Source organism: Aphelocoma coerulescens (genome assembly GCF_041296385.1).
Source record: "Aphelocoma coerulescens isolate FSJ_1873_10779 chromosome Z unlocalized genomic scaffold, UR_Acoe_1.0 ChrZ, whole genome shotgun sequence".
NCBI classification, from domain to species: Eukaryota; Metazoa; Chordata; class Aves; order Passeriformes; family Corvidae; genus Aphelocoma; species Aphelocoma coerulescens.
This window is the reverse complement of record NW_027184085.1, coordinates 30,311,240-30,326,018: the sequence shown is the minus strand read 5'-3', so window position 1 is coordinate 30,326,018 and position 14,779 is coordinate 30,311,240.

The window sequence follows — 14,779 nt, the reverse complement described above, 5'->3', positions numbered from 1 at the left end:
TGTTTTTCAAAAATAGCTTTCTCACTTCTCTAGGTTTAAATGGAAAGGTTTTGGAACTTCTGTAGGTGCTGCTGTGCTATTCTTGGTTTTAAATTGCTTTTTGTTTTCTTTTGTTCTATAAAACCAATGTCTCTGCCTTTCCCCTTTTCTTGGCAGCATTTTTTCAGAGCTTGCAGAATCAAGATTTCACACTGAAGGGATTTTGTGAAAGTATTTGCCTCATGCACATGAGGCAGTGTTCTATAACTGAAGTAAAGCCATCTCTGTTTCAGACTTTGGCAGTCCTACAGGCCTATGAAAGGATAAATATGGACAATTAAAGTGTCATACTCCAAGGATTTAAACATCTATTTCATGGTCTTGTTCTGTGTTTTCAAGCACCCTTCCAGAGAAAGAAATTTCATGTATCTGAAAGATTGAGGTGGCTATACCTACTATTGAGTCCAACCTGATGGGAAAAGCCAGGTCCATGCAGAAGTAATTTCCTGGAAGAGATAAAGTCAGAAATTGGCTGGAGAAAGGAAACAGAAACAGACTGAGCCTTGGTTCCACTTATCTCTTGTACACCATAACAAAGTCAATAAAGTGGCTGGACAATAGGACATCATTTTGTTTCTGTTCACTTTTTACAGCAGATCTTTTCCAAAATGAGGCATTTTTGTTTTTTCTGTACATAAAGATAACACTTGGGTGCAGGGCTTTGCTCTGAATACACACTAACACAAAATGAAAGCTAAATTTGGGACATGATTTAAAATGTATTTATGGTAATGATCAGGGAATAGCTACTAGGTGGTTGACTGCTGCATCTATACTGCTTTCTTCAAAGTGTTTGGACCAAGGGCTGAGGTTAGTCCTGAACAAGATGTGACTGTAAAATCCATATGTTGGAGTGGCCTACCTGGGGTTTCATGAAACTATTTATTAGAATTGCACCAGTGAATAGAATAGGGCTCAGGAGAATTGCTGCTACCCGGTGTAGTTCAACCTCTCACTGGTAGCACCTCAATTAACCCAGTCAGACATTATTTGTCTCTGAGGAACAAAAATATAATATTTTAAAAGAAAAAGAAATTTACCCTTCCCCCAATTTCCTTAATTGTAGCAAGCTGTATCAATTCTCAAGTTCTTTGCAGTGGATCCTTCCAAACCCTTTTCTTTTCAGAGTTGTGAATGCTGCCTGAAACTATTGGTTTATTCTAGTAAAAAATAAAACAAAACAAAAAAGACTTAACCTACGGCATTCTTAAATATTTGTGTCTTTAGAATGATCTCTCTGTTTTCTTTCGTTAAGAAATACCATATTTGTTTAAGTATGCAAAAAATTATAGATTTCTCAGTCCAGGTCCATACAAGGATCTGCTCCGTGGCCTTTGAAATTCATCATAGACATTACCTGCTATTGGAAAGAGAAACATCAGTGGTTGTTTCTCTTCTCTTCCGGTAGTTCATCCACATGAGTGAAGAAAACAGGGACTTCTGTTAACATAACACCCTACAGTCAAATTCTATTTGCTGTTAGAACAGCAGGAAATGACAGCTTCCTTTCCAAAAGGAAGAAATAGTCAGAAAGAGTCAGAAAATAATGCTGATAAAAATAAAATCTTGGCTTATAATGCCTTAATACATTCTACATTTTGAATTTTTTGCACAGTTTAAAAATTACTAGTGTTTTTTAATTTTGACAGAAATAAAGAGGAAGGTATATGACATAACTTCTGCATTATTCTGCATGTATGGATTTTGTGGTACAACCTTTTATTGTGTATCTGCATCTCAGTGATTATCTGTTACAGACACATCTCTATTCTCTTCAGATGATGTGTTTGTGCAGAGCTGGCAATATGAGTCTTTCCTATTTGAGAAATTGAACCAGACACCTCAACTACATTAAGTAAGGAAATGAGATAAGTGGGGTATTATAAAAATGTTTGCATTTTCTGTGTTTTAATGACTGCAGTTTCTTCCCTTCCTCTCTACAAAATTAGCAAAGTACATATTCCCTATTGAGAATGTAGTATACATTAGATCTATGATTTTGAGTATCAACATTTGGCATTGGCAAATCAGTTACTGTGCTTAACTTAAATTGTAGGGGTAAAAAATTTAAAATATCTCCTTATAACTGAAAATTCCCTGAAGGAATTTTCTTTAAGAGTATTATTATATCAAATTGGTAATGAGGCAAGAGCAAAAGGTGACTACTAGGTGATACTTTTCAGGTTCCTTTTTTTCCTTTACCCTATTTCTCTGCCTGTCATAAATGAAGATAATTAAAAAACAAACAAACAAACAAACAAAAACCAGAACACCCACACCAAACCAAATTAAAAGAAAACAAACCACCACAACAACAAACAAATAAAACCAAACCACCCAAAACTATAATCCAACAACACACTGGTATGTGAAAACAAATTATTTTGATATAAACCCCTTTTGCAATTTCATCTACTGAAAATGACCTCTACAATACATCTCCAAAACAAATGTAATTAGACATCAAGATTAGAAACATCCATTTGGATTTTTATATTAAAATTTCAGATAACAATATCACTCCAGAGTATGAATATGTATTAGAGAAGAACTTTTGTCTGATTAAAATGAGGAAGATATTTTGTGAGGAAAGAATATTTTCCCAGTACATGGAGAAAATAGTTCAGTGGTTTCAGATGTTTTCTTATATTCAGATAGTTCTCAAAAATGCTGAGGTTAAGAAATTAAACAGAGGTAGCAAAAAAAAAATTATATAGTAAAAAAATATCTAAATCCTGTAAGGATCTTGAGTTACAGAAAAAGAATAAAGGCACCGTGGGATCCAAGTACATATGCAGATTTCATGTGTTAGAATAATCTAAGTCTGTCTGCATATTAAACCTTATTCTTTATTTTCAGTTATGACAATGAGGATGAGACAGCATAATAGAAGTACAGCAATTTAGACAAAATTGCAGAATAATGAGGGATGACTTACAAGGGATTGTTACTGCATTTGTGTAATACAGGGCAGAATCAGTGGTCATTAAGTTGTCCTGCCATTCTTTGCAACAGTGATTTTAAATAATTTATAGAAAACATGCTGCAATTGAACCCCATGAGGTGGAGAGTAGAGTAGTGGTACTTATATTCATAAAAGAATTTCCTTATTTATTATTTCAACCTAAATACTTTATCAAAAATACAAGAGCAGTATTGAGGAATATCTAAGAAATAAACTTTGCAAAAATTCACGTGATTCATGTGTCCCAAAGCAGAATCAACTAATACTTCTGAAGATAATTGTTAATATTAACTACTCTTAAAGTCATAACTGAAGTTTCCTTAACCCCTGTAAGAAATGTCTTGACTTATCTTGACCACTAGAAGCTTTTCCTTACTTTTTTGCCCGTCTCTTGGTGTTGTGGTGCTGTTTCATTTTACACATGATGGACATAAAAAATACTTTTCCCCCAGTGCAGCGGCCTTCTTCGCTTCTGAAGACATACCAGAAGATCTGCCACCAACTTTCTAACTTTTTTTCTAACAGGATGGAAGGGAGAATCCAACAAAGAAAAGAAAAATAATCAGAAACCACAACTAAAAATCTTTCACAATTGAACTCAGTGTCTCAGCTTACCGATAAGAGAGTTTAAATTAGCATGCCTTCTACTTTGTAGTTTTAATTGTTAATTCATATGAGGTTTGACCTGCCTCAACAGACTTTGTTGAATTCACATTCCTGTCTTTCCCCACTACAAATCTAACAATTTATAGCTGGATTTGATTGACTTTAAATATAGAGGCCTGTTCTTATGTTTGTAAATATTGCATTTTCATTGATTATATTTCCCGTATAACTTCCAGTTTCCTCCTCTGTCCTCCCCTCCGCTCCCTCTCTCCCTTCATCCTCTTTCCTTTCCCTTTCCCTCTCCCTCTCCCTCTCCCTCTCCCTTTCCCTCTCCCTCTCCCTCTCCCTCTCCCTTTCCCTTTCCCTCTCCCTCTCCCTCTCCCTCTCCTTCTCCCTTTCCCTTTCCCTTTCCCTTTCCCTTTCCCTTTCCCTTTCCCTTTCCCTTTCCCTTTCCCTTTCCCTTTCCCTTTCCCTTTCCCTTTCCCTTTCCCTTTCCCTTTCCCTTTCCCTTTCTTACCAATACAATTTTAATTCTGTTTTGCAAGTTTTTTGCAAATTTTCTGAAGTTCAAGTAAATGTGGTAAAAGTATATGCCTCATTTAACTCTGTAGGTAACAAATTGAAATACTGCATAGTAACAGTTATAGCTAAGTTCCTGCAAAGTCTCACAGAATACATCTCATTATTCTGATGTGGACGTCTCTAACTAATATGCACACTTTTCCTATCTTTGCTTGTTTACAGAAAACATGTACTCGTGTTCTCCTGGCTTTCTTGAGTTTCTGGATATGGATACTCTCCCTCTCCTACATGAATGTTGGAAAGACTGAAACCAGAGAACAGGGATAAGGAGAGGCCTTGATATTTCATTAACTCAGAATGCTTCCCTTCTGGAGACCATATCTTTCAATCCAATATGGATCCTCCTCACTACCAATTTTAAGCAGAGACAACATTTGTAGCTGGCTTTCGTTTAAGCTGAGCAGCCATGTGTATGTATTGCTGCTATTTCTCTCTACACAGGTCAGATTAAGATGTATGAGGAGATTTATCTTTCCTTCTGTCTTCTGTTTCAAAGGGGAATAAGATGGGAGTTCAGTGCTAACTGTAGTGACAAAGCTAGTATTTTCATGCCACTACATAGGGCAGGCCTACAATAGGTCACTGCTTTTAATAAAAACACCACTTTTTGTGACCTAATAATTTTACACGTTGTGGGAATCAGGAGGTTATTTCTCTATTTCCAGTGCCTTGATGAACGACAGAAAAAACAACAGGGTTTGCTTTGTTTTGGGTTGTGGTTGGGAAGTAATTTCTGAGGAGGAATTATTAATATTTTTTTTCTCCACTATTTTTCCATTTAGTGATCTCTGAAAAACTGTGTTAAAAAATATAGCCCGGTAATCATTTGAGAAAAAGTCCTTTGCCTATTTTTATGAAGGTACTAATATATTTATGCTCAGAAAACTTCTTTGAAATAGTCTTTCTAAACTGACTTTTTGTGGTATGACAACACTGCTTAAATATTCTACTTTAATTTCCTATTTGTCACCTAAAAACAATTTAAGAAGTAACATGTGTGTGTAAATATATCTTACCAATACCTAAGTAGGTATGTAGATTGACTAATCTATTTCATACATGTTATATATAAAAAATACTTTATTTAATCTATCATCTATCTAATCTATCTACCAATCTACCTATCTACTTACCCCTATGCCTGCTTATCTATATATCTATCTACCTGTATACCTATCTATACCTTTATAATGCAGCTAGGCCTGCTGGGATCAAGAGAAGTTAAGTTCGTTCGTTTTGAGGTGTGAAGAATATCAGAGGAAGAGGTGGGGCAGAAAAAGAAAGGGGATTTTTTAACATGTAGCATATTTACTTTGTGCAATTAATTTAGAAAATTCTTAGATATTAGTTCTGATTTTTATTTTTACATATTCAGTTTTCACTTAACCTCAAAGGAAACAAACAACACCATTATTATTTGGTGTATTTTGATTTCAAAGAAATATTATTCATACCATGCAAAATTATGAACTCTGCAGTGAGTTCCCAAAGAAATGGTGAATGGAGAGGCTAAGCACCTATCTATCATATTTGAGAAGTTATGGCAGTCTGGTGAAGGTCCCACTGACTGGGTAAAGGAGAACTATAACCCCCACTTTTAAAAAGAGAAAAAAGAAAGACCCAGGAGATTACAGGTCAGTCAGTCTCATCTCTGTGCCCATTAAGATCCTGGGTCAGATCCTCCTGGAAACCATGCTAAGACATAGAAAATAAGGAGATGATTAGTGATAGTCAACATGGCTTCACTAAGAGCAAATTCTATCTGAAAAATATCGTAGTCTGTTGCAATGGGGATACACTGCTGGTGAATAGGGAGGAGCAATGATCCATCTATTTGGAATGACGGAGATCATTTGACACTGTCCCACAAGACATACTTGTCTTTGCATTGGAGAGACAGCGATTTGACATATGGTTCAATTGGGGGACCATAGGAAGCAGTTGGCTGGAGCTGCAGTCAACAGCTTGATGTTCAAGTGGAGACAATTGACAAATGGCATTTCTCAGGAGTTGGTATTGGAAGTGGTTTAAGATCTTTGCTGGTGACATGGAGAGTGGGATTGAGTTCATCCTCAGCAAGTTTGTCAGTGACACCAAGATATGTGGTTTCATTGACATACAGGGATGCCATCCAGAGGGACCTTCACAGGCTTGAGAGGTAGGCCCATGAGAATATCACAAAGTTCAACAAGGCCGAGTGCAAGGAGGTCCACAAAGATGATCCGAGGGCTGAAGTACCTCTCCTGTGAAGACAGACTGCGGGAGTTTTTGTTGTTTAGCCTGGATAAGGAAGTCTCTGGGGAGATCTCATAGCACATTCCAGTACCTAAAGGAAACTTAAAAGAAAGGTGGAGAGGGTCATTTTACAAGGGCCTGTAGTGATAGGACAAGGCATAATGGTTTTAAACAGAAGATGGTAGATTTATATTAAGAACCAAACCATTCTATGATTATATGATTATACAACAAATTGTTATAATGATTTTAAGAAATCAGTGGTAAAAAAATGATACTGTGATAACTATTACTAGGACATTAGGAGGTTAATCCATTCAGAGTGAGTAAATATTTGCCCTCATTGGTTCTGAAAAAGAGTAATTTTTATAGCAGAACCTCAGGTGAGGAATAGAGTGGTCTGGCCTTGCTGTCTGAAGTAATACAGCTGAGCTCACTTTCAGAGGCTGAAACTAGGATCTACATTCACGATTTACTCTGCAGTTTGAGAACAGGGAATATAGTCCTCACATCCTTTCCAGATGGCACTGAATGCTACAGCCTTTAATCAAAGCAGTACGTGGAGACTAAATAGTGAATTTTGATGTTGCCAAGTTGTGTTCTCTTGATCCATGTAATGACTAGCTATGTAATCTTTGTGCCAATGAAACAAATTTCAGCCAGCACAGGCAGTAGAAAGAGGACAACTTTCTTTCTCTCTAACAATTCATTGAGCATGTTGCTGAAAGAAAATATGCTGTAAGGAGTGGGGTTTTTACTCTATTTCAGCAAAGTTTATGTATATTTGTAATGTTGCTAATAACATGCAGTCCCTATGTGAGACTAAGTTCTTATTTTTTTATCTTAATCAGCATTTAGTCTTTGCAACTATAGTAGTACTACTAATCTTGATGCAATAGTTGAGGTTTCTATGTAATTGTGGTCTCAGAAATGAAGGAAAATGTTTTAAGAGCTGTCTAGTATATAATTTTAATCTCAAATTCTTATCACAGATTTGTAAAATGAATGGAAGACTGTTCTGCAATCTCCAACATTGCTGTCTAGAGTCTTCTGTTATTAAGGGATACCTAAAAAATTTGCTTTCAAAGCCAGAGAAAGAGTCAAGACCCTTCAAATTCATAAATCTTGCTAATTTACACTGAAAGCACTACCCAGGTCTTATTTATTTGAGAGGAACAAAGTTATCTATGGGAAAATATCCAAAGAATATGCATTTCACACTAGGTGTTTCAAAAGATGTCAGGAATAGACAGAAAATTTCTAGGAACAGTTTTCATGAATGCAAGGTATCTCTTCAAGACGGCAGTTCAGCATAATATCAAAGCACAAGCTTAATGTAAGCTCATGGTCCATGCTGAAATGTCTTGAACTTTAGCTATTGGGTTATTGACATAGGATAGTGAAAAGTAATAAAGACTTGGTTTTAATCTCATATAAAATTACAATTGAAAACCTATTTAAATTAAACGAACAGGTAATAGCCAAAGTTTGATGGTATTTCATCTATCCTGAACAGGAAAATGTGAATTTGATAATATTAAAGCTTATAATGGTGCAGACATATTTTTCAAAATGATATAAGATCTACATTCGTGAAAATTTGGAAAGTTCTCAATGCTAATACAAATGATAATATAAACAAGAGCATGACTGAAATAGGATTAACAGGCTTTGCTTATCTTTTATTTATTTGACCAAAACACAGACTTGCCATGTTACACTTGATGGCAAAAATTCCCCCAAATCTGTGTTCCTGTATTCCTGAAGGTATAAAGAATTTTTTGTCCTCCAAAATTATAAAATAACAAGCTCAAGTGTGCTTGCAGACATCAGTTCTCCGGTGTCCTTGAGAACTTTTCAAAATTGCAGCCAAATATTATTATGCATAAATATGTCTTGCACAAAGAATCTCATTCATAATTGCTGTAGACCACAGTAGGCTCACTGAGAGTGCTGTACTTTTGATATTAGATTTTGGTTCAATTCAAATCAAAATAATCAAGTTGTTCAGTTTCTTAGAAAATTCTAAACTTACTGTATTCTAGAAATAAAATCCAGCCCCAGATTTTAGAATTTTTTGACAAATTTTTCATTCTTTTTATTTGTCTAATTCACTACAGTTGTGCTTTCTTTCACTTCAGAATTAGTAATTTTCAGATATTAAAAGTCTGGAAACATTTCTGCATTACATAGTGATTAGAATATAGGAGACTATGAAGTAAGTCAGTAGATTTTGTTTGGAGCCGTTCCACTTCCTCAAAATCTTACACACTGCAGTAGTCATCCTGCTGAGTACCGCAATTAGCTCTGCAGTCAGACTATACCACAAGTGAACCAGCTAAGTACACTTCCTTCTTCCAGTGCCAAAAAAAAAAAAAAATACAAACTGTGTATTTCAGAAAATATGCAGTTTGTTGACTGTGGCATTCTCCAAAGTAACATGAAGCTACTGAATTTCAATTTCATACACTGAAAATGAATGATCTTCACCAGGAAATGTTTGGACACAAAGAGAATTTCATTTGCTTTGCTCTTCTTATAAACGCCCAACATCAATCACTCTTGTTAAATTTTTCTCCCAATAAAAATGTAATTTTTTTTTTTTAATTGTATTTCTCATTTACTTGAGTGCAACCAGAAAAAAATATTAATACAGTTTGGATTAATTTGAATATATTTTTTACATTTTCTCCATTAAGTGCTGAAGAGAACCCTGGTTGCTCACACTGTCTTTTTCGCTTAATCAATCAGAGGGCACCCAATGCATTTGGAACTCTGCTCTTTGGAATACAGACCACATGATGGGTAGGGCTTGGTCTGAGATTTAGGACACTTCCACTACATGCTTAGATCTGTCATGTGATTTGTAGTGCAAGTCTGGTCTATACCTTCAGTTCTGTAGTAATCTTTCTCTCCTACTTTCCTTTCTTGCATTTCCTTTGTGGTTTTGTGTTGGCTTTGTGTAGGGGGTGTGTGTGTCTGTGTACATGTCATGTGGGTTTTGGCTTCATGTTCTGCTTCTGGTTTTGCACCTTTGTGATGTTTTGGGAAAGATGCGTTTTTATTTCAATTGGTATCTCAGAAATATTAGACATAGCCATCACATTATATACAAAGATGGCTAAACAACTGATAGTCTCTTTGCTACCATTTAAAAGTTCTTGTCATCAATCATATGTTTAGAACGGCTTTGTTTATTTTGGTCAACTGAGTTGAAACTCATGTTACAGTACCTGTTTCTCAATGTTGATAGATACTCTTTTTCAGAACATGTGTTTGTTTTTGTACTTTGAAAACTTCATGCCCCATACAGAATTCATGCAAAGATTACACAAAACATATTTTTCTACCAAAAAACCAAACCAAAACAAAGAAGAAAACCCAAACAAAAACCAAAAAATCATAATTCATTCAAAATTCAAAATAACTTTTCAATACCTGCTTCTTCCTTACTGTATGCCTGTAAAAAACCATCCTCTACTTTTCTTTAAATGCATCTCCTTTCTGAATATGAATATCATCCAGCACATGGGTTTTAAATGGAGTTGTAGTACTTATTTAGTAGCTGGATCCAGCACCCCATACTTTATCAAGAATAAATAACACTCTTGTTAAACTTCGTGCTAAACAAGGAGTTACCGTCCTATTAAAATCCAATCAAAAATGCATCACATATGGTGGATAAAATTAAAAAAAAAATGGAGAGGGTAAGAAGTTCAAAGCACAATATCTAGAAACATGTCAATGGAATGTGAAAGGAAAAAAAAACAAATGGACAATGTGAATAATATATCTGTTTATTAAAAGACTTGGTCTTTGCCATCCTTTTAATAAATTTATATCACACTTTTGGCTGTTAATCAGAACTGAATAGAGCAAATCCTTATGGAAGAAATGTTAGGACACATGCAAGGGGACCTGGACTACCTTGAGAAGTGTTTCCATGAGAGCTTCATGAAGTTCAACAAGTCCAAGTGCAAGGTGCTGCCTCCAGGGTTGGACAATCCTTGTAAAAGATATAGACTGGGAGAACACCACATTGAGAGCAGCCTTGTGGAGAAGGACTTGGGAGTTCTCATGGACAAAATGCTGCAAATGAGCTGGCAATGTGCACTCATAGCCTGGAAAGCCAACAATATCCTGGGCTGCATCAAAAGAAGTGTGGCCAGCAAGCTGAGGAAGGTGATTCTCCCTCTCTGTCATAAGTTCCCACCTGGAGTACTGCATGTAGCTCTGGGGCTCCAAACATCAGAATTATGTGGAACTTGCTGGATAGAGTCCAAATGATGCTCATGAAGACGATCAGTGGGCTGCAGCACTTTTTATATGAAAATAGGCTGAGAAGAGAAGGCTTTGGGGATACCCTATTGCAGCCTTCCAATAATTAAAGGGGGCTTTTGAAAAGGAGGAAGAGTACCTTTTTACATAGGCCCATAGGTATAAGACAAGGAGGAATGGTTTTAAACTAGAAGAACAGAGATTTAGATCGGATGACAGGAAGAAATTCTTTATTCAGAGGGCAGTGAGGCATAGGAACATGTTGTCCAGAGATGCTGTGGATGCCCTATTCCTGTAAGTCTTCAAGGTAAGTTTGGATGGAGCCCTGAGCAACCTGATCCAGTGGGTGACACCCCTGCCCTTGGTGAGAGAGTTTAAACTAAAGTATTTTTAAGGTCTTTCCCACACAAATCATTTCACAATTTTGTGGTTCTTTGCTAAATACATTTACTTTAATAAGCTTTACTGAGGTTAGACTTTTGATCTAAGTTCATATTGAACAGCAAATTTAAAAAGTGTTTGTTTTACAGTTTCAGACACATTTTGCAAGCATAGAAAAGAATTGACTGAATTTACTTTTGTAGCGCACGGCTGACTAACATAAAACAGAATCATGAGGCTCAAGAAAATTATTTCACAGGAAAGGATGTGAGACTTCATATGAAATGGGGACTTCTTCACTAAACCTTCTAGGGTGTCCTTTACCACTTCCTGACACTTAAATATTTTAGGAAAAGAAGGTTTTACCATATAATGGAACAATAGTGTCCTTGAGAAACAATCATGCAGTGGTTCAACTGAGTCAAAACCTGCCACTGCCTAAGCTACATTTTCAAAAATTCATGAAATCATAGCACCACTGAAGTTGGAAAAGACTTCTAAGAGCAGAGAGTCCAACCATTAACCTACCACTACAAAGTCCCACATCCCTAAACACGACATCTACACTTCGTTTAAATACCTCCAGGTGTGGTGACTTAACCACTTCCCTGGGCAGCCTGTTCCAATGCTTGACAACCGTTACCATGAAGAAACTTTTCATAATGCCCAAACTAAACCAGCACAGTGATATGGTTGGAGAGAACAGAAGAAGATAGTATCAACAGGTGTGAGAATGGATTTAACATGATTTGTCTTCAATAGTGTGTTTTTTGTCCCAGCCAACATGAGTGACAATATTTTTCATAATGTCCTTGCTAAGGCTGGGGCAAGTCAGGTGCTGTTATGTAGCTATAAATAAAAATTAATCCTGTTCAAATCAGTGGGATCCATTAAGTTAATAATGACTTAAGTGTGAGAAAAATCTAGCTTGCATACACTGCAGTCACATGTTAAATGAATAATAAACAATTAACAGAATTCTGATCTTAATATTGTGTTCCTTTCCCTGTTTTCTGCAAACCAAACTTTGCACAAAATACACTATCAGAAAAAAAAGTAAATATTTGCTGAGTTTCAGAAAATGCTTAGAATTTCTTTTTCCTTTTGCCATATTACAGAATCCCAAGTGAGTTCTTGTGACAGAATCTTTACAGCATTTCAGTAAAAATGTAAACTATGTCCTTGAAAATAGCACAGCTATAATTCTAATTATCATGGGCAACTTACCCACAGTAAATGACCTCTTACTGAAACACCAAAAATTTAAAAATGGCACTGAAGAGAACTAGAACTCCAACATGTAATTAAATTTACATAAAAAGCAAATTTCTTTTTTAAAGGTAGCCCCATTCAATCTCTTCACACTTTTTTTTTCTTGAAAAAAATACTGAGTGACTCTAAATCTGTTCTCTTTGAAATAATTATAACTGAGATCAGGACATGACATAGAAGGATATAAAATCATTTATCATTGCTTTAAAATAGTTAAAGGGGGCAGCATGGGTGATAAAAAGTTGAGGACCATTATTTTGAATCCTCAGTTTCTCTTTTCTTCGTATGATGGGACAAAAGGAAAATTTCAGATATGCTGGAAATTATTAGGTTTATGAAAAGCAAAAATTGAAGGACTTTTTAAAAGAACAACATTTTCTTTGTTAAATCTATTTTTTTTTTTTTTTGTAATATTGGATGTGTGTCATTTAAAGTGATATAATCTGGAAGAATTCCTCATAAATGTTAGAAAGTATTAAGCAGAAATATTTCACTTCTTGAATTTACTAGAAAAGATTTCTGTAGAGAAAATGTACAATAAAGTACAATTGAAATGAAAAACATGAGTGATACGTTATTTTCTAACACAGACATAACTTTCTTGCATGAAATGACACAAACTGGCTCAGTATGAAATCATATGAAATAGCTGTTCTCTGTCATATTACCTAATCTATATAACGTTTGGTCCAGAAATGTTCCCAAAGCCTCCCAGTTCTTTAAACTATATAAATTTGATGCCATCTAGAACCCACATCTTTTGGAGGATAATAAAGACACTGAGCTTCTTCAAGGGATTCTTTTAGAATCTCTTTTATAAAACTTCATGGAGGATAAATCAGAGACTATTTGTAAAAATATATTGTAAAAATCAACATATTTACTACAATTAATTTAGAAGGAAAAACTTTACTACAATAATCTCAGTCCTGAATTCTCTGAGTATGCATGATTGCAAGAAACATGAATATTTCCATAACTGGCTTTCACTTACAATACTCATGTGCTACAAGTGACCTCATTATGTTTTCCATGGTTTTGGTTAATTAGCTCTTAGGACCCGTGTTCTGCTCACCTTTTATCTTACGGTTATTCAGCTTCCTATAGCAAGAGTAGTGTTTGTTAATATGTGTATGATTTACAGCATCGTTTATTTACTTTATACTGCAATCCTCAAATATTTTATAATGGACCTGTCCTTTCTGATATAAGAAAAGTGAAAACATGAAAACATCAAGAGTAAGTATTGATGACATTCTTTCTGACATGGCAGGTACCCAATGCTATCTTTGCTGAAACATTTGGGAGTCCTACTGTAATGCACATCATAAGGGTATTTATTTTGGAAAAATAATTGAATGACCAGTGTGGATTTGCTTAGATGATCATATATGTACAATTGGCAAAATGAGATCTTGTTAAACAACTTTGCATTTTTGCAAGACACCTGTATTCTAATAGAAACATGAAGCAATAGTGTTACTGCTTACTTATGAGCTATAGACCTGCTTCAGGGATGCAAATACACAGTGTTTATACCTGATAGACTCTCACTGAATCAGGTCTACAAAGCAGAAATTAAGAAAGATAACAGGGAGTAATTATTATTAAAAAATAAATTTAAAAAAAGGAATTGCTGTGGGAGGAGCAAAATCATTTTTTTTAATTGTTGTTTTCTATCAAATTGTCTCATGAACAACTGTCATGAGGTTTGTGGATCCTTGTTGTGGTTTAGGAATGGTGTTCCCCAGTTTAGTGCTCCCACTGAAACCCTCTAAACCGTGTTCTGTTCGCTCACTACCCCTTCCCTCTAGCTCTTCCTTCTGCAGTGGGCTAGAGAGGAGGAATGAAGGCACAAAAGATAAAGATTGTGGGTTGAGATAAGAATATTGGAAACAGCAACAAAACAAGAAAATTAACTGTAACAGCAACAGTACTAATAACAAAGTGTACAAGAAAGAAGTGAATGTTTCACACCTGATTGTTCAATCTGTGGAGCCCAACAATATGTGAACTGCCACCATGTTACTTGACCTGGGAGAGACCCCTTCTGCCACCCCCAAAAAATGATGAGAGGTGGTATAGAACAATCTCTGGGTCCTAGCCATGTCCCCTTCTGCCTACTGCAAAAATTAACCTTGTCCTGGCCAGAACCAGGACAATTCTTCTATGTCTCATAAAAGCAAGACATAGTTTTTCCTCCAAAAAGATGCTAATAGGATCAGACTCCTGTATCTGTCTTTTAGTGAAGCATGTAAGAATCTGACATCTTTAAACTTTGAATCCCTTCATCACATATGACTGAAATTAAGCAGCACATTCGAAGTGTCATAGGACATGGGCAAGTAGGCAGACAAATAGTAGAAATATACATACCTAATTTTCTTAGGAAACAAAGCATTTTATGTAATACAACATATG